Consider the following 23,809-nt stretch of genomic DNA (forward strand, 5'->3'; position numbering starts at 1 on the left):
GTATGACACGTCCTGCAAAGTAAACAAATTAAGGAGAAAAGTCCTTAGTCACTACAGGCCATAAAAATTCTACTGAGTATAAGGAAGCAAAAAGAGGAAACGTAAGACCATTGTCAGTCAGAGGATATTTGCTTTGAACTCACTTTCTGAAGATAAGATCTAACCTAACCTCAACCTAATATTCTGCTAGAAAAGAAGGCACATTTTTGAAGTAATTTCCATAACAGACTTGGAGATTACTACAATATATAACAATAATTGCTCTCTTTCCCACACTTCAGTAGCATAGAACATTTCCAAAATGCATCATTACGCGTTAATTCTTTGTATTACATTTACAGACTACTGCAAAAATAGCTGTTGAAATTTCCAACTGTGGACATAAATTTATTATGTTGTTTCATGTGGGTTCTCTATTTGAGTTATCCAGATTGGCTTTATTTGTTTTGGCCAGATGTTTGCTGCCTTCTAGAAGAATAACAAAAGAAGAAAAAAGTCATACTACTATAAAGCATTACTTAAAATTAGCTCCTGCAGCCAGAATTCTTAAAGTATTTCTGGAAAGGCACATCTGACAGGTATTCCCATACAGTATAAGACTATCTAAAATGTCTGTCTCCAAAAAATTCAAAAAAGTAGGAACACACACACGAGCGTGTGCATCTTTAAAACAATTTTGATATTATGGCAATGGAAACAGCAAACAAACCTAAAAGTGAATTTCTAGAGCAGATTGTTCTTAGTCATTGGCTTAACCTTGTAGGGTTAGAAGAAAAGGTAAGAAAAAATATACTTCGTTTTCTATAATAAAGCAGTCCAAGTCAGGCAGCATGTAGTTACCAGGGCCAGCTTCAGAGCTGGATCAGGGTGCTCAGGTCGTCATCCACAATAAAAATCCATGAGGAATGCAATCATATTTGCTTATTACAGGATCAGATTTATGTCTCCTCTACTACTTTTTCCCCTTCCTAAGTTAGCTTTAGAAAAAAAAGTACAATTATCTTGCACCCAGCTGATGCCACAGTAATCAAAGAGAATCTTGTATTTGCCTAATCTGCTTGAACAAATTGATGTTTTGAGATCACGACACAAAAACTACAATTCTGCAATCCACTGCATTCAGACGTATCCCTGAATCTCCACAGTTCTAACAAATTTAAAGAGGCTTTTTAAAAGAGGCTTTTATTAGGTTCGAAATTCAAATGCAGATTCCAGTTTATATTCCGAATATACTCTTAAAGAAATGAAGTTATTTTCCTTTCAATGTCAGGGAATATTGATTTATTTTATTTTTTCGGGGTTTTATGTGAGAAACACTCCGTAGCCAATAACTTAGGCTCAGGCGAGGATCTCAGTGAAGTAGTAATTTATTCGCGATTGCAATGGCGGGCGCCCCACAAGCAGGAGAGCGCGCCTACTAGTTCCAAAAATACAGTTTATATACTTTTTGATGACAGGACCCTCCCCTGTTTCCCCACTGGAGTGGGTAATCCAGGTTCACAATCTATCTGATGCTTCACAGACAATGCCTGGCCTTCAGTTGCCGGCCTGTTTTTGAGATGGTAATGTTTTCTCCCCTTATCTGGCTTGACTTAACATAGTGATTTTCACCTGATTGCTCTAAGGAGTCTGGTTGTCTGCATTTTAAGAGGTCACCTGCTGAGCTTTCTTATCACTGTAAGCATATCTCAATACCACATTCCTTCCTTCTATACAATGTAACACTGCAAAAACAACATTTCTTTTCCCACAATTCCCCCTTTTCTCTTTTTATAATTTGTTGATTTTTGCAAAAAATTTTTTTTCTCTAAGATGTAATTTGGTAGATGTCTTCCTCTTCTTCCCTTTCTTTGCTTTCCATTTCCTCTAATATCATCATCTTATCTGAGTAGGGTGGTGGATCCATGGTCATTTGTTTCAAAAGTGCAGTTTCAATTAACCGCTGGACAAGTCCCCTTACACAGGGGATAATGCAACAACCAATGGCTGTCAAAACTCCTGCTACTACAATCAAGGATGTAAATATGGACACTACCATCCCTTTCCATTTACCAGACCAAGATTCCAACCATCCTGTGATGGAAGTGTCTGTTCCTGAGTTTTCTGCCAATTCATTGGCAAGGGTGGTAAGCCCTTGCAATGCTCTAGTTACTGTGCCATCCGGGGCAGTATTGTTAGGGATAAAAGTACAACAATGGTTGCCCAGCATCACGCACACACCACCTTTCTCCGCAAGAATCATATCTAATGCTATTCTGTTTTCCCAAGCCATTTTGCTGGTGGCATCTAGTTGTTCAGCGATTCCTCTTATCGCATCTCTTGTATAGTTTATGAATCTCTGCTGATTATAATAGATATAATTAATCCAATCCACATTTTTATTAATTGTTACCCACCAGAACAGTGACTCAAACCCTGCAACAATTTGATTCCTGGCTTTATGTTCATCAGGAACTCCTCTAGGCACCCCTATAGAATCTATGTATACTCTATCATCAAATGATATTCCTAAGCCTCTTTTACTTCTTCTGGGTATTTGTGATGTTTCGCTTTCAAATGCCAGGGTGAAGGGTATAGCTAATTGAACAAGTGCACAAGTGCCTCCCCAGTTAGATGGTAGGGTGGACCGTAAGATCTTCCCTCCACAGTACCACCAGAGATCTGCCCTAGGGATCTCAAGTCTTGAATAGTTTCCCATCAAGTCCTCGGTAGCATTCAAGGTCCTCGTGCACAAGGCAAATTCTCCCAGATGCCAGGTAGCACTCACACCCTGCCGTGAGAGGCAAGCTGTATGGTTACCTATAGCTGTGGAGAATACAGGGGAACCCTGATATTGCTATCATGCGAGGAAGGGAATAGCAAAGAGAGAGACTTACAGGCCTCATTTCCCCAGGCAGTCTTTTCTTGGTACAATGCAATCATACATCGCATTCCCTGGGAATCCTTGGTCCACCCCAATGGGCAGGGCACTATCTGGGCAATCAGTCATCCCGAGGCACAAGCATAGCAATTGCTATGGTTGAGACTCTGGACAGTATATTTGACCCATTCTATCCAGGCATTCACAACCCCATACCCTGTTTCAATCTCAAATGTTTGAACTGCCGCATTTCAAAGAGGGCCTCCTGTTTTCTCTCCTGTTTTCTCCTTGAGTTTCTCCCTTTCTCTGATGGCAATAGAGGATCGTTTCCATACAGCTATTCTCAATCTGGCTGTTGGGTCTCTACCAGTTATTTGTTCCCTCTGCTCAATTGTCGTTGGGCATTTAAATCTCCACAAGCTAACACCTCACAAGCATCAAACATGGCAGATTGTGGTACATAACCCTCTGTCACATTCACCCATATTTTTATGGGGTATCCCATCTTACTATTATCTGGTCATGCCTTTTCCAAGTTGCCAATTGACCAAGGCTTTCTCTGAGGCCTATAATCACTAAAAACAAAATTAATAATTGATTTTTCCCTGTCATTATTTTTAAACCTTAGGTTTCCAAATAATTATCAATACAAAGAATAAGATATACACTACTACCATAACAAACCCCCCTTGGGAACACTTCAATTCACTATAGGTCAGTCCTTTCTCTCAATCACAAGTCACACTCATTAGTTACCTGTGAAAATAAAAGGTTAGTTTACAATCGCAAGCTCTTATCCCGCTCAGAGTCCACTATGAGATTTTTCTCTTCGATTTCAGCTTCCAACAAGTCTTCTGTAGGAACAGCTTCCCAGGTACTAGGGTCGACGGATGCCTTCACTCGAGTATAGTGAGTCCAACCTTTTTCCGCAGTTCCTATGGCTGTTTCAGTGGTTAGTAGTACTTGGAAGTGTCCTTCCCATTCGGGCCGGAGTTGATCCTTTCCAGGTCTGAATCAGGACCCAATTTCCCACGGGTCCTGAGAAATGACAAAGAAGAGGACAACCCCAGAACACAGTTCTTAAGAAAACTCTCTTGTTTCGAATTGTGGTATCTCATCCCTTCTGCCCAGATAGGGTAATCCAAACAGCATCTCATACGGTGAAATTCCTATATCGTTTCTTGGTGCTGTTTGAACCTGGAGGAGTGCTAAAAGTAAACATTTTACCCAAGGAAGTTGGGTTTTTAACACTAATTTAGTTAATTGCTTCTTTAATGTCTGGTTCATTCGCTTTGCCTTCCCAGAAGAGGAGGGGTGCCAGGGGGTGTGAAAAGCCCACTCAATCTCTAAGGCCTGCATTAACCCTTGCAGTACTTGTGAAGTGAAATTATTTCCTTGATCTGAATCAATGTTTTCAGCTATCCCATATCTAGGGACTATTTGCTCCGGTGATACCTTAGCCACCGTGTTTGCAGTGGCAGATACAGAGGGGAAAGCTTACACCCATCCAGTCACGTGGTCAATTAGGACAAACAAGTACTTAAATCTCCCTCCTTTACGTAACTCAGTAAAGTCTACCTGTATACTTTGTAAAGGTCGAATCCCTGGCTCCCGTCCCCCTCTAGGTTAGTTACAAATGACCTTTTTATTTGCCTTTTGACATATGGTACATCCTCTGCATATTTGCTTCACTAAAGTGTATATTCCTACACAGACATACTTTCTTAGCACAACATCACACATTGCTTGCATCTCCCAATGACTCTCTTGATGTAAAACATCATATTTGCCTCGTTGGTGCTTTATTCAGCATTTCTCTCCCATCAGGGAGTATCCATTTTCCCTCAGGATTCGTGGCTCCTGATTCCTTAAAGAAATCTCTCTTAAAAACTTTTTAGTTCTTTCTTAGTTTTCAACAATTCCCTGAATCCTCTCTGGATTTATTCTCAGTTTTCCCTCAGACATTAGATGCCTTAAATACCTGACTTCTCTTTCTACGTATTGTAATTTATTTTTCAATACTCCCAAGCCCTGCTTTCCCAGAAAGTTGAATAGCTTGTTAGTAGTTTCTTTCACAACTGTTTTCTCCTGTCCTGACAATAAACGATCATACACATTTTGTAACAGAAATTCCTCCTTGGGAGGTTGGAATTGCTCCAAAATCTGTTCTAGAACTTTGCCCAAATTAATCAGAGGCCCTGTAAACCCCTGAGGTAAAACTGTCCATATGTATTGTTGCTTCCGCCCCCACTTCAGAGTCTTTCCAGTCAGAGGTGAATATATCTTTGCTCTCAGGGCCTGAGAGCACTCCATTAATACCACTGTTATTCCAGTCTAACAATTTACTATTTGAATGCCCAATTTCATCATCAAATCCCTTCCCAACAAGTTAGTCCCTGCCTTGGGTACATACAATAATTGCCCAGAGATCATTTTATCCCCTAGTCTCAGCTTGGTACCCCCCAAAGGTGGCACTGTTACCCCAGCCCCTTCTACCCCCATCACTCGTTAGGGTTTCATTAGTTAATTTAATCCCTGATACTTTACAGGCCAGCAATGACCTAGCTGCCCCTGTGTATTGTGTTTGATGGCAAGGTTCGGGAGGGGGCTGCAGTGGCAGCCCCCATGAGGAGAATCCAGAAACCACCCCGTAGCAGATAAGGGACAATTTCATCCGGCCCCAGAGGGGCCCACCGCTGCCCAGAGCCAAGCTATGAGCAACACAGTCCGTGCCTCTGTGAGAGCACATCCACGAAAACAAACAAACAAACAAACAAAAACCTGCTGCTCAACAGCAGCTGGGAGAGCGAGGAGTGAGAAACCTCCCCGCAGACACCAAAGTCAGCACAGACGGAGGGGGTGGAGGCGCTCCAGGCGCCGGAGCCGAAGCCCCCTGCGGCCTGTGGAGAGGCCCCTGGGGGCTCGTCCGGGAGGTGACTGGATCCCGGACGAGCCCCCAAATTGTGAGAAACACTCCGTAGCCAATAACTTAGGCTCAGGCGAGGATCTCAGTGAAGTAGTAATTTATTCGCGATTGCAATGGCGGGCGCCCCACAAGCAGGAGAGCGCGCCTACTAGTTCCAAAAATACAGTTTATATACTTTTTGATGACAGGACCCTCCCCTGTTTCCCCACTGGAGTGGGTAATCCAGGTTCACAATCTATCTGATGCTTCACAGACAATGCCTGGCCTTCAGTTGCCGGCCTGTTTTTGAGATGGTAATGTTTTCTCCCCTTATCTGGCTTGACTTAACATAGTGATTTTCACCTGATTGCTCTAAGGAGTCTGGTTGTCTGCATTTTAAGAGGTCACCTGCTGAGCTTTCTTATCACTGTAAGCATATCTCAATACCACATTCCTTCCTTCTATACAATGTAACACTGCAAAAACAACATTTCTTTTCCCACATTTATTTTTAATGTATTTTTAAGAGTGATTTCATAGCAATATGTATTCTTCTCTGATTTAATGGATATTGTCTGTCCTTTAAAATGCTAAAAAAGTTTCAGAAATTTTAAGAAACCAGGGTATTTCTAGCATCAAAAGGCGTTATTCAAGCACTGCCTACTGAACCTTTGAATGTCTATTTCAAAGTACAAAGAACCGCTTACATTCCTTTTGTATTTTTCTATTTATTTGAATGTAATAATTTTATATATATATATATATGTTTCCTGCAGAAAGTTATACTTTCTTCTTAATTTTAAGGAATAAACAATCAACACTGTGCATTAACTATTTCCCAACCAATTAAACATGTGATAAGAGAAAACTAAACTATTTGAAGTCTGAACCATAGTCAGGAGTTCTAGTAAGCTGACCCCCGTGGAGCTGAAGGAGAGCCTGGGGTTCCTGTTGCTTCCAAAACTGACTGGCATTGAGAAACCACTAAATTGTGGCAAAAAGCCCACACACAGACTTTCTGAAGTCCAATTCAGGTAATTAATTGCAGGGAAGTCTTACAGTTTAGACACTACGCAGAGTAGGAAAGTAATCACTGGTGCCATCTAAATTACTGAACGCAGCATCTTTGCTGCAGTACACATCTCACAGATGCTGACTCATCTCAAATTATAATGTGAAAGAAACAGCTTTTAGACACCCAGCCAGGAACCACACAAGATCTCCTATAGACACAAGTACAAAAGCTGCTTTAAAGGTAAAGCTCTGTTACTGATGCCTGTAACAGTCTCCTGTACATCAGACATAAAGGTTGATCTGCAGCACTGCATTACAAAGCAGTCTTATGCCAAGGGTGTATGCCAAAGGACGAGACAAGCAACAGAAAAGATGGGAATCCTACTGACCTAATACTTTGCTCCTGCAAAAGAAAACCCACACAACCTCAACAGAAGCATAAAGTAAAGCTTCCTTCCCCCCCCCCCCCCCCCCAAGAGCAGATACATTTGAGCTGATACTTAAAACAGCTTATATCCCATGGCTTTGTGTACTTTAATGATGCCAAATCTTACAGTGGTGTAATGCCAGAGGTTAGACTATTATCAAAGCAACAACAATGGGAAGGGAAATGTGTATCAATCTCATTCACTGTTGCTACTGCTGCTGCCCAGAGCAGGTACATGGCTGCAGAATATTAAGAAGAAATGGCAAGATGGAGCACAAACAGCAAGAGCTAGGTACACCAGGGCAGGCTAATATATTTCACTATGGTTTTCACCACTCAGATTTCCATGCCCAACTCGACTAGGACAGGGGCTATTGCAAAAGCTAATCTGTTAAGATATTTGCCTTTTCAACTCAGCAACACAATGAAAATCAAAAAAGAAAAAGGAGAGAGCTCAGAGCAAAAGCAAAGACAGTATGTAAATCAATATATGTCTAGACCCACAAGTGGTCTCTCTGCATCTCTTTCTATTTAGTCTGATTTAGATGAGTTTTCTCATGTCTGATGCACTTTCACAACTTTACCTAGGGATGTAATTTCTATAAACAGGAGAGTCAGAATATCAATATTACTTTTTTAGACACATAAAGTGTGATGAACCATCTTTAAAAATGCAATAAGAAGCATTTTTAAAACAAAAATACAGACAGCATGAATCTTTTAAGACAAAATATTTTTGGCCACTTTCTGAATATATTTTTTTAATCTTGGATGCAAATATCCCATCATACATAAGACAGTTTTCTTTAATCAGGATTCTGAAGGTTTTATAATTAACCTGGGACATGCAGAGAAAGTAAAATTCCAGTATTGCTTCAGAGAACTTATACAGCTGAGGTCAAAAGCAGCAATACAAAGTGGTCACAGACTATTTCAATCTCATCAGTTTGCTTCCTCAGTCTATTAACTGTTTTATGAGTTTAAAATGGACCTAATACTGGGGATGCCTGAATAATGTATCTTCATACAATTGTCTCCCCCAGCCCCGCAATGTGTGACAGAGACTCCACAAACTCTACACGTAATTACAATACATAAAACCAATTCTTTCTAATGTGCATGTCTTCTAATGTGCCTGAAAACATCTGTGTATAATTTCTTGCTAGTTAATCACCAGCAAATAAACAATCCCATGATTATGACTCGAGCTGTTAGGAACAGCTTGACCTTTTCACTTTGGTGGTCAGTAGGTGCCGTACTTGAACATCAAGCAGTTTTCCTCCAACATTAATACATAAACAGAAATTGCACGGTCTGAAGCAAATCAGGATAATCCAAGGAGAACACGTATATGGATGAAGAAGCAGAAATAGCTAAAAGTTAGACACCTGCACATCAAGTCCTATGGAGCAAAAGACTGAAAGAAAGCAACTTTCTAACCGATTTATTCGTTCAGCAACAGAATGCTCTGTTCTGTGCTTAAAGAAGAAACATTAAAAAGACAAAGAAAAAATGTAATAAGCATCTACATATTTCATTTACACACTTGCTCTGGAAACCATAGGATATAACAATGGCTGTTAATTCACAGTGAAATCTTGAGCATATGCAAGAGCCTCTGTTGTGCATGCTCTGTCATTTGATATGTTTTATATGAATGTCAAGGTTTTCTGAGCACCAGGCTCTGCTTCAGAGATTTCACAGATTATTTTTAGCTCCAAGACATCTGGAAATAATAGAGCATGCTATGGTCTTAGAGTCACAGAACATGGTCCCATACCATGCACGCTAGCAACATCTGAAGTAATGACTTGCTTTTACATTACATACACAAATAACAGCATCTCAGAATATGATAGGATGTTAGTTCAATGTTGCACTCCATTTTTGTCAACATGAACAAACAGATAGTAACAACAATGATGCACTGAAGTTATGTAATATATTGTTGAAGGTTTTCAGATACATAAAAGTTTGTGACACTTGACGTCTGCTAAGAGGTAGAGGAGATTTTAGAAAATGAGGCAAAGATGATGTTAAAATGGTGTAGGAACAAGTTAAAGGATACTTATGGTTTGCTGAACCTCCATAGTTATTTAATAGCACTATTAACCAAGAAACAATAAATGAACAGGCAAAGATAAACCTTCTCTCATACAGCTACAGAATTAAAAGGAAGGGCATAATCCATCTTTTATATAGGTACTAATGATGCTAACAGAGCTCAAAGAAATAAAACCCTATGATTCAAAGATGGACACCTTCACAGCCAGACTGAACTCCTGATGATAATCATCTTTACAAAAGAGATTTTGCTTCAAGAAATTTACACAAAATATAAAGTGTTGTTGCTAGCAGCCTGAAAGTTAAATCACTTTTCTCCAGCTAATATATTTCAAATCATTTTTTGTTTGCCAGTAGTACTGACTCAATTCCATAACACTGTATCCACATAGCAACAAACAGGGAGAAGCTCCCATTGCTCCAGAAAACCCTTCCCAACTTGAAAACTGACACCAGGTTTGCAATCCATTTCAATTTATAACAGTTAAATCTAAAGAGACAGCATAGTTAAGAGCTGCATACAACAGGTAACACACACAGCTGGATCCTGCAAACTCCTGAATGCGACATGGCACACAGACACACTTTTAATCCCTTTGAAAGCACTGAGTTGGGACTTGTGGGCTAGAAATCTGTAGTAATACCCAGATATAGGACAAAAGCTTGAACTTCCAGATTTTGTCCTTGCTTAAGCACTACCTGCACAGTTTCACAGATTATCTGACTCTCCCAAGGAGTCCTAACTCTTTTTGACTGCTGTTAGGAACTAGAGCAGAACAAATGAAACACAAGGACCACTGATGTGAAAAAGCCCAGGAACCACCTCCTGACTTTTCAGAGAAACCTATTCATCTCTCTCAGCATTGTAACACCCTCTCTAAAATTGGTGAAAACTGAATACAACTTCCTAGGAGCAAAACGATCATCATCAAAAGGACAACCCCTTAGTGTCAATGTTTTTTTTTGTTTGTTTTTGTTTTGTTTTGTTTTTACAAAAATGAACACTCATCTAAGCCATACTATGTTCTTTTTTTTTTACAGCTACATCCAGTAGTAACTGTAAATAGAAAAGATGAGTAGCTTTGTACTCCTATGCAGACTTATCATAATATATTCCTGTTAATGTTAAGCTTCAAAACAATGCAAAACAGTGAAATGACTGAATGACACTAGCTGCACAACAACCAAACAAAAAAGCCTGTACGAATTCAAACACACAGGTTTACCCTCTTTAGTGTCTGATGACCTTAGAATCCCCTATTCAATCTGTTTGGATTTCCAAAGCCTTTTTAAAGGCTTTTATGCTAAATACTAAAGAAAAATCTTCTCTAGTGTCTCCTTTAGTAATGTGCTTGTAAAAGTGCATACAATGTAAACACATACTTGTGTTTACATATGCACACATGCACAGAAAACCACTTTTAGGTTGTAGACACAACAATCTGTTAACTATATTTCTCCATTAGTCACAGCCATTTGGGGGTTATCAAAACCACAACTATCTTTTACATGCTAGTAGATCTACAATACCAATTACTGTAAATTATCAAACTATAACAGAATACTCCTTTTACTCCACCCCCCACCATAATGTCCAAACTCACCAACTACTCCCTTAGAAGACATAGTAAACTACTCATCAACTGAGAAGCTCTTGATATGTTGTCAGCAGAACCTCTTGATGAGCTTAGATATTATAGTAGCATAGCATATACTGCTTAACAGAAAAACATGGTGAACATACAAGGAAGTCTAGCAGTCCTGTGACAGCAAGCTAAAATGAAATTTCACACTTTAGATCTCAGATCTATCAGAGTGTAAAAATTACCTGCTGTGTTTGGCCTCAGACTTAGGTTAATTAAATATATATATTTCTTTCTGAAAGCTAAGCATAGCATTCTGAGCATTTTTATTTTCAGCTTTTATTGAAAAGGACAGCTAGAACCCTACCTCCTGCCTCCGTGGAGACTGAATGATGAAAATGCTTGGAATATTTCCCACACAAAAGAAGTTTTCTTAAAAGGATAATCAGAGGAACATGAGAGCCTACATTATCAATTTCGTGACACAGTACATACACACATTTTCAAAACCAAATATATAAGATGCTATCTTCAAATCATCTTTTCAAAATAAAACCAAAACCGTGGTATTTATCTTTTAATCTGTATGTCTTTTACCTCATTTGTTCATCAAAATTCATATAGGCTAAACAGAAACGAGTAGTTTTTCCTCCTTTCTCCTACCTTTCTCTATTGTTCACACTTAGGGCATTTGATGGCACCTGGCCATACCACAGACAACAGTATTGGTCTCATTTGTTCCATCCAGCTACCGAAACAGGACAGAAAGTATCTAGGTTTGTGCTATTTATCACTCTTCTGTGAAGTGAAAGTTCTCAGTAGACAGAGCAGGATAAAGCCCTTCAGGAACAGGCAAGAAATGCAACCAAAGGAGCCCATGTGGATGTTTGTTTACACTCTTCAGTGCACACTGTTAAGCCATCTTACTCTGCAGCAAGACAGAAAACTGGGGTTCAGCAACAAGCTCTGCAACAGTTGGCTGTGCCCCCTGTTTTGTTGAAGACAATTCCACCATATTTCATATCCATATTTCAACTATGGTGCATTGACACATTTGCTGCCACAGTCCTGAACACTAAAATCTTGCAACATACACACCTATACTAAGGCAGCTACAACAGCTGAGTCACGGCTGTGTCGCAGCATGGCAGGACACTGCCATGTTACTCTCGTGGAACAAATGCCACAAATGAATATCTCATTCTACCAATGGAAATGCATAGAAACCAAAGCAAGGAAAAACTAGCAAGCCTCCTACCAGGACCCATGTGTGCAGTGTTGAGAAGGGCAGAGGAGACACCAGTATGGGCCTTGCCTACTTCTGGAGAGAGGGTGAGGAAAAAAGACAGCAAAAAAATATAGAATGCAAAACACATACAAATATAAAGCATCTTATTTCTTATGACAGAACACAGAGACAGAAGGCATTTCAAAGAGACTCAGTGATGTTTTTGCCTCCCATCCTACCATTCTGGTACTCTTCCCCTGCTTTATCTGACTGCCCCTGTGGGGATGCAAGCACACTCCTGACCTCATTAATCTGGGGAGCTATTGCTTCTAGCAAGACAAGGGAAGCATGAAGTGATGATGCATAGCTGATTGCCTCTACTGCCCCCAAGGCTATAGGATGGCTTAGGGCCAGGTGCTGAAATCCTTGGAGGCTGCAAGTGCACAGTGGGACTAGTAGGCTTGCCTCTGCTCCATCTGACAGCAAACATCAACCCAAGAGATGGGAAGTTTGTTTGTTTCTTGTTTTTCCTGGGATCAACAAATGCAGCTTGAAGGCAGCATGAGCTAGAAGGTCTTGTTTTCTCAATACAGGGAATGTAGAAAAGCCCAGCTAGCCTAAACTCAGAAGCTTCACTAACCATGTGAAAACAAGCAGTGTATATAAATAGATAGCTCTACTAACTTGGGTGCATATATCTTGCATGCTAGCTGCTACCAATAGAAACAGGAAGAAGACACTGCAAAACATACCTTCTTTCCAGAAAATATGAAAATGGCTTCAAATCAAGCCAGCAGCAAAGAAGTTTGTAGGTGTCTCCATGATTATTATCTCAGAGTCACTCTCTTTATGTAGAATTTCCCATTCAGCTCCTACCAGCAGGCCTTCATCTCACAACGAAGGAAGTGTGCAAATCCAGGAGACCTCCTTGGTGTGCTATATCCCAAAATACTCACAGCAGCTTACAATTACGGTAATTCTGTGATCTCTAAATGCACTGAGCCAAAATTCTCTCGGGTGATATCCTACCCATCTTCAACACTGATGGAGTAGAAACTGAACTCTTCTTAAAAAAAAGTAAGTTTCCTTATGACCAACGGACCAATAGCTGAAAGAAATGTAGAACAACTTACAAGGGTCTCCTAATGTGCCTTTGAAAATTAGTTGCTTCTTGCAGTGTTCACCAATTGGCTTGCTGGTAACAGAGTCTACTTAACATGGGACATGAGTACAGATCACAGAGATGGTAGACTTTTGTCGAGTGGGTGCTAGTTCAAGAAAGGAATTGGATTGAGACCCCCTCATTTCTCGACATCTGACAACTTAGCCACTGCCAGTCCATAGATCTTTGTACATAGCAAGCCAATGAAATAGTTTAAGATATAAATATAAAAGTACATACAGTGCAGTTCGTAAGGTGTCAACAACACACACAGTCATATTTACTCTTAGAAATATATAAAAATGTATTCCCCCCATCCACCACTCTTCCCTTACTTGAAACCCAGCTATGAGCAAGCAGAACTAATTCTACTAAAAGACAGCGTCTCAGTGAGAACATTTTCACAAAATCTTCCATAATTCAATGGGCTGCACTCCTTATGCTAAATAAAACTTACTTTCCTGAAAGTTTAGTTACTCCTTAGCTGTTGGACGCTATCCTTCAGCAATGCTGAAGAGACTGAAGTGAAAGGTGAAATATAATGCAAATAATTCTGTCCCGGGTGGGGAAGGAGGAAAGCTTGTATTGCCATTTTGAAATCTTGTTTAGTTTGATACTAATCTCAGCTAACAAATTGACAACTCCTTTGCAGGGAAATTGAGAGATACGAATATTATTCATTGCTTTATGCAGAGACGGTATTTTCAGTGCTTTATTAAGAAAAGTAAGATTAGTTAGCAGAATATTTTTCTGGCCACATTCCCTCAGCACAGAGCATCACTGTGTGGAATTATCTGGATCCTTTATGTTTTGCTACCTCTTGATCCTTAGAGGGTTTTTAGAAGATTTTAAGGATTTCTGACTCTAATTATTAGATCTCTCCCTCTTCTACCACAAAGAAAACAAACAACAGAAACAAAACTAGACAAAGAAAATGTTAAGTGAGCTTGAGTACACTTTTCAAAAATAGAGATCTGATATTCTGAAACAGAAATATACCCCCAGCAGAGACTAAAGATTTGCTGCATCCCAAGCTCTATGGCAAGGGAACTATGAAAGCATAATGGTACCAGTCAGAATAGGTCTCTGATCACAGCTGTCACCTAGAAGTTACTGGAACGGAAATCTTTTTCTAGATTTGCATATGTAAATCAGTAATACAACAGTCATAGCAAACACAGCATAGCCACATTAATCCATTGCTTATGTTCTTAAAAATTCCTTCTTTTGTTATTAATGCGTTCACTCATACACTGTTTTATACATATTAAGTAATGATCTCTGAAATACCCTAGAGAAGCTAAGTAGATGTGTATTCTATTATCGTAATGATTAGAAGCGAGGGGATTCACAGTGGCTGTTAATGAATTTGAGTTAATGATGCATTGCCAAGCATCCACTTTTTTTTCTCTTTTTGTGAGTTGTATTCAGTTCTATGAGATTGTTTAGGTCATATTTTAAAAGGGAGGAGAAAACTTCTGTTTCACAAACCAAACAACACAACAGCAAGAAGAAAAACACATGGATATTGTAAAATATATTGCTTTCATCAAAATAGTTGCTTCTGTACTACAACTTCATCAGTATCGGCCATATGTAAATAAGAAAGTCTTAAAAAAATAAAAGATTAAGTGACCAATTTCTATCCAAAGCCTACTTGCACTTTTCTTCGGGTACTTTTTTTTTTTGTCATGCAGCTACTCCTCTGGAGTGCAGTCCAGACTGTGGATTCCAGGAGGGCATTAACAGCGATATGTAGAAGAAGCCAAACTAGAAGATCAAAACAATACTTTACAAGTCAGATCTTCTCATAAACTGCAAGTCAAATGAGCTCCTTAAATCTCATCACTTGTTTTCTGTAGAAGATAGGCAGTACAGCCTGTAGATTTCTCTCCCCCCAGTTCTCGAAGAAACACAAACATTTACTCTTCAGATAAAGGGAAAAGAGCAGGAAGAGGAAACTAAAGAAAATTCCCTGGAGTTACTGAAAGCTGTGTTCAAGGAACTCTGCTCAGCACATCAGCAGCTCTGAATAATCAGGCAGCTCTGCAGCACTGGGAGTCTTTCAAACACACTTCTCTAGGAATACAACAATAAAATGTAAACAGCAAACGCCTCTTGACTGACACATACTGGCACAGAGAACAAAATTTCTCCATTTTCACATACAGAGACTGATTTCCCCCCCTTCTCCTGTATTTAGATGATTAAAGATGACAAGGCACATTTATAAAAGTTTAAAAATCCAATACTGCGTGTAACATAAGTGCAGCAACAAAAAAGGATGGTCAGACTGTACTAATGTTATCTGGTACAACCTCTGTGCCTTGAAACAGAAAGAAGGTAGGAATGGGAAAGAACTAATTCCATGAAAATACAGTTCCAGATCTTCTAAATGTTCAAGAAAATTGAGCTTAAAGCACTTGAATAATCCTGTTGAAATCAGTACCAAATTCAAATTAATGCATGTTTTTCTGTATCACAGAATACCTTCTGCTCCTTAAGCTCTCCATTCAAAACTTACATGCTCCTGCTCTGAATGTTATTTGTCTGATAATGTCCTAAAAACTAGATGCATGTGCTGACTTTCCATAGCTCATGAGATTAATATCCCTGTGGAGCAGCACCCAGCCAGCCTCCTGCCACCAGGAGGATCCTTGCCCCTCGAGCAAGAAAGTGTAACAGCATACAGCCTGCCTACTGGCAGACATTCTGGGTTGATTAACATCCATCCATCCTCAAAATGCAAAAGACTGTCCAAAGCTGTGAAGGTTATACTATCAAAACGTGCTGTGGCAAAAGAGAGCTACAGGAATACATGTACAAAGGCATATGACATGTTTCAGATGATGGATGTCAGGTATGCTCCCAGATTTTTCTACTGCAGTGTCTGATCCACACACATACTAAGCCTTACAGTTAACTGTCTGTTCAAAATGAGCAGCTTTCTCTCAGCACTCTTCTGTTAACATAAATGTATGTGGCTACTGATGTTTCAGGAAGTTAGTAACAAAACATACCAGAGATGCAATATCTCAAAATAGTTGGAATTCACAAACTCCTTATGTTATGTGCACCCGTGGTCTCAAGCTTTGGTACAAGTACAGAGTGATTGTGACTCTAAACTATAACCTTTTTAATATCTTATTTTTAGAAGCCTTTTTGCCTCTTGTAGCAATTAGAAATTGTTATGCTCCAAGGTAAATTAGCTCTATTGTGACTACATAAGCATTAGCATTAGCATTTGATCAAATATCTCAATAGAAATAAAGGGCCACTGAGGACCTTCCTAAATGGACGAATTTATCCACACCATTTAAGAAAAAATAACTTATGACTCACTTCCTATTTATAATTTCTTATCATATTTTCCAGGAAATTATGCGCTTTTTGACTTTTATATGACCTCACGATCTTGGAGACAAAGCTAGCAGATTATAAATATCAAGTAAATGTTACTACTTCTGAAACTATCAATGTATTGCTTAGCTTTTAGTTTAGTTGCACTGGAACATCCAGAACAGGCTCGCCCTACCTTACATGTCTCTAGTTTGTGTACTTTAATTTTGACATTCAGAATAAGCTCAACAGCCCTCTGTTAATTAATTTGTGCCAATCAGAACACAAAAGATTTACATCTCAAGTCAAATCTATTAGGTCCCAGATCTTCACAATGCACTGAAAGTCAGTCCCATGTGGTTTCTGTCCTCAGCCCAAACCCCGTAGATGCTGTGAAAACATTAAGTGACTGTGTAACAACATGTGCAAAGCAGGCTACCTCTCAATAAATAAACTATTATAAGTCTCTTCTACTCTAAATTAGAACTTAAATGTATCACAAATTACATAATTGTCCCAATTCTTCAGACGCAAGCTGGACTGTACAACCTCCAGAGGTCCCTTCCAACCTCAACCATTCTGCAATTCAAATTTCCTAGTTATTCATACAAAGAATGGCTTGGAGATGTATAGAAAATCAAATTATTACTTAATCTAAAAGTATTGCCATATTTGCTGGAAACGCCCCAGTCTTGAATTTTTACTGCCTAACTTTGGTCTAGATAAGAGTCCTATTAAAAAAGGCTGAAGTGAGCAGATTTGTAGATTGCCAGGCTGAAAATTTTAAGCCAAAATATACACCTTAATCGAGCAGGGAATAATATGTTGCATGTATTCACACTGGTCTTGCTACAAGAAAGAAAGTTGTCTTAATTAACAGCCAAGACACACACACTGACCTGCCAAAAAGTAAGTAGGACACTTCCTGCAATACAGAGATAGTTACCAAAACAATCACACAGAGTAAGGCTCCAGCTCAATTACACATCTTAGGAATAAGATTAAAAGATTCCTTCATTTTTTTTCCTTTCCAGTTTAATAGCTTAAATGCGGTACCACTCTTGGCTGTGAAAGTGAGGCAAAACAGAACAGGAGAGGTGTTTCACTCTGATAGTTTATTTCTTAAAATCTCTGTAGCATAGAATCTTATTATAGGAACAACTTTTTTCCCTGGTCAAAACAGCCCAAAACTCAGCGTATTTGGCTTCCTGTGATTTTTTTTTCTGGCTGAGTACTCACAGTCTAAGAGGGTCTCCATTATAATTTTTGCCAATTCCTGTTCCTGACCCCTTTACAATAGGATGACTAGGGTGAAAAAAAGTGGCAGTAAGAGATTTGTGACCTGTGAATCCTCAGTTCATCAGAAGGGTACTTGAAGTCACAGAAAAAAAATGAACTGAGGCTGCCTTAGTTTGTACTGGAAACCAATACATAATTTTTGCAGGTTTTAGGAGATGTAATTATTTTGCCACCACATCCACCCCCCTTTGATCTTATATCGAACACACACTGAAGAAACATGCATCTTAAGAACCAAACGGTAGAGATTTCCTGGAGAAGGTATAGCCCTAAGCAAGCAGAAGAGAAAAAAAAATCATGCCTGTGTATGTAGCTCAATTCTTCCAATAGAAGGAAAATTAACACTCTTACAAAAATTTATCTACATGCAGTTAGCGTAGTCAGGATAGTCAAATTCTAGCAACACAGGAAACTTCAGCAAATAAGGCTGAGACCAGACAATCTTTCCTTTCTATTTGCCATAAGGATAGCAGGAAGCAGAAAAGCGATTACTTACTATGAAATAAAAATGCTCCAAGGTACATCGGACACACGCAATCATGACAGCATATAAAATGGGAGAGCTGGAACAGTTACAGACAAGTTGACACAATAGCTAAGATGAGGCAACAGCTGTTTTTTTTTTTTATTTGACAGTCCTTTCTGGAAGGTATAGCCTGTTCTTTGCACAACAGATGCAACGTTTTGGTTAATTTGCAGTTGAATGGAAAGATGAGTCACTTATCAGAAAACAGCAGCATATTTTAAATTTCAGTCCATAGGAGCAGAACTGCTATGCACATGACAATCTATAAAGACAATTTAGTTCTCCTTTCCTAACACCCAGGAAAAAAAGTGCCCCTTTATTCCAGAGTTCATTATACATTCATTTTCACTGAAATAACTTAATGTGATGCTTTCATATTCTTCTTCATGAAGAATTTCCATATCAAAGGGAAGGGATTACAGGCTGTAGTACCTTCTCATGTCATATCCTAATGACAAACTGATGGGTCTAGCAAAAAAAAAAAACACACCTCAGAATATGGGGAAAGTGCATGAACAACCTCAAAAAAGGAAAACGGTCAGTGTTCTCTGCTGTGGATCTCCTGCTTGTGCTGCTCAGTGGTGTGAAGCAGAGCTTCCTTGCACAGAGGCCCCAGAAAGGGGCCTTGTTTCCTATGGGACTCCCTATACCTGGCTGAACACTAGCCTACTGTATGTTGAGGGACCAATTTTAACCAGTTCGTTGTTCTGCATCCATTATAACATCAAATTCTCATGTTTCTCATGTTAGGAATCAGTTTAGCCCAGAGGCTAAAAAATAATCAAATGCTAATTTGATATCTTTACAATATGACACCTGGGGTAAGCTAATTGTTTTCTGTTATTGTGACTCACAGAGCAGGTGTTTTAGAGACAGCAAATGAAGAGAAAAAATCACACAAGCTACTTTGGAAGCCTTTTTTCCAATCAAAATCATATAAATATCATCCTGATTAAATACCATCCCACATAAATAAATATCCCTTCCACAGACGCATTCATTGCAGGGTAACAGCCGTGCTGATTTGGAGATCTTCATGACTGAGCTGAATTAAACCTGGACTTTATAAAGTGTTGCATACAGGCCCTGCTTCTCTCTTTATACTTTTCATCTCATTAAGCTTCAGTAAGCCATATTAGTTTTGTTTTTCTACCTAGACAACCTCTTGTGATAAGGTTTTCCTTTGAGAACAGAGCTTCCTAGACTTTTTACACCCCAAAAGCAAATATTCTGCCATGTCATAATACCGTTGAAACAGTGACTTTTCTGAAGCTACATGTACATCGGAAATCGTGTTCGGCAATTTATGGGTAATTTTCTCTCATTTTTCCTTTATTTTACCAGCATGTTTCTGTCACTTTTATTGATGTATTTAATTCCCCCCCCCCATCAAAAATATTGAAACAAAATGTTTTTCTTGGAGTCAAGGTCATTCAGAATCAACTGAAAATAAGTCACTTGTCACATTTTGACATTGTTCTGCATCCATCTTTATTACTATTATACCAAAGGATAAGTATAGCTTAAGTAGTTCACACTTTCATTACCACTGTCAGCAGGTTCTCTTGATACACCATATCTCCCAAGAGACCCACATATGCTAATCCTGGCATATGCTGGGACCTCCACTCTGCTAGATTTCCCTGGATGCAGAGCAAGAGACATTAACGTGATTCACTAGGTCAGTGATAAGCCAGTGACCCCAGCTCACAGTGACGACACCTCTGAATTGTCCTCTCTAGGACTCACCAAAAACAGTGGAGGAAGTTATAACAATGTGAAAGTTGTCTTTAAAAAAAACCCAAACCCTTGCCACCATTTTGAAAGTCAACATTTTTCATAACCCTCCGTTCTGCAACAAAATTGAGATTTTTAAAATTCTTATCCTCTATAAAGATAAATGTTGAAGCTAACAGAATTCCCCAAGGGAAGGGAACACTGAGTTTTAAATCAGCTCTAGTTACTCCTCCTCCTTTCATCTCATATCAGCACTTGAGGTGTTCCACTATTAAATTTTCCCTTTATGTCTTTCCCAGCCAAATCTTTTACTTAAGCTGTTCTTTAAAAACTCCCTGTTACCAGAGAGAGATGAGATAGAGCATCATTACTCTCCCTCATGGGAAAGCATAACATCTTTGCCAAAATATATAAAATTGCCTTGTGTTCATTTTGCTTCTTGTTGTCAGTTGCTTAGTCACTTCTGCTCAGTGGTTATTGAGTACCTTTATCATAGATCTGAACTTCCTTTATTATCCACCCTCAACCGTTAACTTGGAGTGCCTACATAGGAAATAAAACTGTTTTAGGTTGCTCATAAAACATATTGTTCTTTCTCCTGAAGAACTGCCTCCACTCTTGTGGCAGGTAATGTTGCAGGGACTGGAGAATCCTAGAACAGGAGGTATGCTGAGCACCACATTCTCCTGATACAGTGCAATCACAAAGGTAAAATCCAGAACTGCAAAGGGAGATTAAGAAAATAATCGCTTTAGAAATAATAAAATCTTCAGAAGGATTTTAAAAATCAAGGCAGGTTTCCTGCAACTTAAAGGTCAAATAAAACTCACCGTTTTGCAAGCTTCTTTAGAAGAACTTCATACCTACAGAAGTGTCTATATTTAAAATACATTGTATAAAAATGCACTATATACAATTTATCAAATTCTTCTTTTCTAATTACCTCTTTCTTGTTTCTCTGTTTCCCATTGTTGTCCTGCTTTTTGCTTATGCACTGTGACAACTTACACATTGCATTCTAGTATAATGGCAACCTTTAAAAAAACTGATGAGGTAACAAAATCTTGTTCAGTTTCAGGAGAATAACTGAAGTTATTTGCAAGAAATGTCAAACCCTAATGAATGGGAGCTGAGAAATGGAAGTTCCATCAATTTATTATTTTGTTTCTTGATTAATTACTGAAGTCCTGATGAGGGTACATAGATATTTGGATAGCAGACAGTAACTTCAGTAGAGGAAATATTCAAAGTTAGACCATGTAGAAAATAAATTTACAGTCTTTACTTGCAAATTCTGCCCTCAGACCTCACAGGTGTCTGTGTTTCATGATAGAATCTGAGGGAGAAGAGTAACATCCTTGCTAGAGGAAGATGACGCAATGGATCCAGGCATAGCAGATCTACACAACTCCGTGGGACTGGATGGGTTACCTCCAAGGGGGCTGAACAAGCTCAGTGATGCTATCAGGGAAAAAATATATTTTGGCAAGGTCATGGACATTGACAACCCATTATTTTTGGAATGTCATAGGTATTGACAGCGTAGTTGTAGTCATAGGCAGTAAAAAGGCAAATGTCAAGAGCATCTTCAGGAAGGGCAATAAGAAGAATCCCAGAGAAGCTCAGTCCAGTCAGTTTTACCTCAATGGCCCAGAACACTTTCGGAAGCTGTTTGCTGGCACGTGAAATGCAGGAACATGACTTGGAAAAGCCAGCTATGAACAAATCATGGCTGATCAACCTGACCACTTTCCATACTTAGATAGCTAGCTCCATGAACGAAGGCAGAGCAACAGGTGTCTTCTGCTTTGACTGTAGCAAGGCTTTCAGTTTCCCTTATCGCTGTAGATAAATGAAGAGATATATAGTAGGGATAGGCAGACTACAGGCCAAAAGAGGCCTAGTCTCTGTTACCTAAGTTATTCAATGTTTCTATAATTGATTACTATGGTTATAACTACATTTCATATCAATTTTCCTTCAAAGAAGACAAGGAAGAAGAGATCAAACATATCAAAAGGGGGAGGGGACCTGAAGATTACCCTGTCTTTGCTGTACTGGTATTGTTTTACCTGCTATAAATGGTATGCTAGCCTTCACCAATAAGTATTCCCACAACTGCTGGCCTTGGAAAGAGTCTTCATTACTTGTGGAAAGAAATAACATAACTCAGTATAAATTATCTTGCAGTTCAGGCAAAAATATCAGATATTATAGACAGATGTAAATGTAGTAATTTTTCCAAGCTATATAAAGAATTCTTTACAGAAAGAAGTAAAAATTCATTTAAAATAATGGAGTTTTATGGAGTTATGCAACTTCTCTCTATATTTTTTTCTTAGCACAGTAACCAAACTAAGTTTCTTAGTACAACAAATCCTGATTTTGGACAAAAGAATTGTATAGAGCCTAATAACTATTTTGGCCAGAGAGGCTTTCCTGAGATGTCTCAGTCTCCTGCCTCAGCCTGCTCCCCAGTAACAACTCTCTCATCAAGGGAGCACTGACTGCTTAATGACAGGCTTATGAAAACCCAGACGAAATATTCTTATCTTTCCAGCATCGGGAAAGCTTCCCAATAACTACTGAATGACTAAGATCAGGAAGCATTCGAGCATGAAGACTGATTCAGAAAGAAAAAGCCTTTGCTTTCACTCTCCAAAAGACATAACCTGTGACTTGTCTTGTTCTGTCTCTTTCACCCTGGGTAACTATTTACACCCTTCTGAAATGCCATTTTATCAGAATGATAACCCAAAATGTACTGACTACTCCAGCCACATTTTTATAAAAGTTTGCATGGGAAGCTGGGGAAGAGCACTGGCTCCTTTGCATATACAACCAATGCTCTTCCTTATCTTGGCCACCTGTCTATGGCTCTGCTTGCTCCCTCAAAGTCAGTGACAGGACAGTCCCCAGAACAAAGGCAACAATAACTGATGGATAAACAACTTTGCATCTCCTTGTTGGATATTCCTCTCTCCCCTAATTGAATATATAGGGAACTAGAACTATTGGCCCTTAACTTTTAAGATGCATGGGTAGAATGACTATATTTTACTACTTTACTGACACTTGTCCCAGAAGAGCCAAGAAGTGAGAATGGAAGAATACAAAACAAAGGACCTCTGGGCAAAAAATCCCAGGGTTCAGCTGTGAAAGACAGTTTCAGCCTCAGGACATTTGCAATAGTCTCCCCTGTTCTGCCTGAGCTTCTCACTGAGAGATGGGAAAGAAGGACTACAGTTGTTCCTCATTCAACACACATTCAAAAGGAAATATTTTTACTGAAACGGGGAAAAAGAACAAATAGGATTTAGCAATAAGGAGGTCTTTTCTATAATGGTAATACTATCAACAAAATTGCTGAGAAAGTCTGGCCCCTAAATGTAACAGACGGAACAAATTAATTTTCACCTCACCCAAAGAAGAGAGATGATGAGAAATTAATTTTCCTGTGGAAAGTTTCAGATAGATGATAAGAGGTTTAACTGAAGATATTCTTTCATCAAAAAAAAGAAAATACAACAGCAAAGAAGGAATTGTTCAGCAGGTATTTTCCTGAGTAGTCCTGAGATTTTATTTATTTTTTTTTTGAATGGGAAAATATTTTCCTGAATAGTAAAACATAAGTAAAAGTGTATTTTCTGTTTGGCTTGTAAAAC

At 39.0% G+C, this 23,809-nt stretch overlaps 1 protein-coding gene and 1 long non-coding RNA gene across 14 annotated transcripts in view; both read right to left on the reverse strand.

The window, feature by feature from the left end:
• Nucleotides 1-23,809, reverse strand: part of FAR2 (fatty acyl-CoA reductase 2) — a gene marked incomplete at its 5' end in the record, with an annotated part of 161,986 nt that overhangs the window by 95,954 nt on the left and 42,223 nt on the right. The gene's annotated exons all lie outside the window — the stretch shown is intronic.
• LOC310900553 lies at nucleotides 1,350-23,807 on the reverse strand. The gene is made up of 2 exons (XR_014585215.1): nucleotides 20,975-23,807; nucleotides 1,350-20,865 (listed from the first exon to the last, which is right to left on the reverse strand). It is a non-coding gene; the product is annotated as an uncharacterized lncRNA (long non-coding RNA).

This window comes from Anser anser (assembly GCF_964211835.1).
Source record: "Anser anser genome assembly, chromosome: 1".
NCBI classification, from domain to species: Eukaryota; Metazoa; Chordata; class Aves; order Anseriformes; family Anatidae; genus Anser; species Anser anser.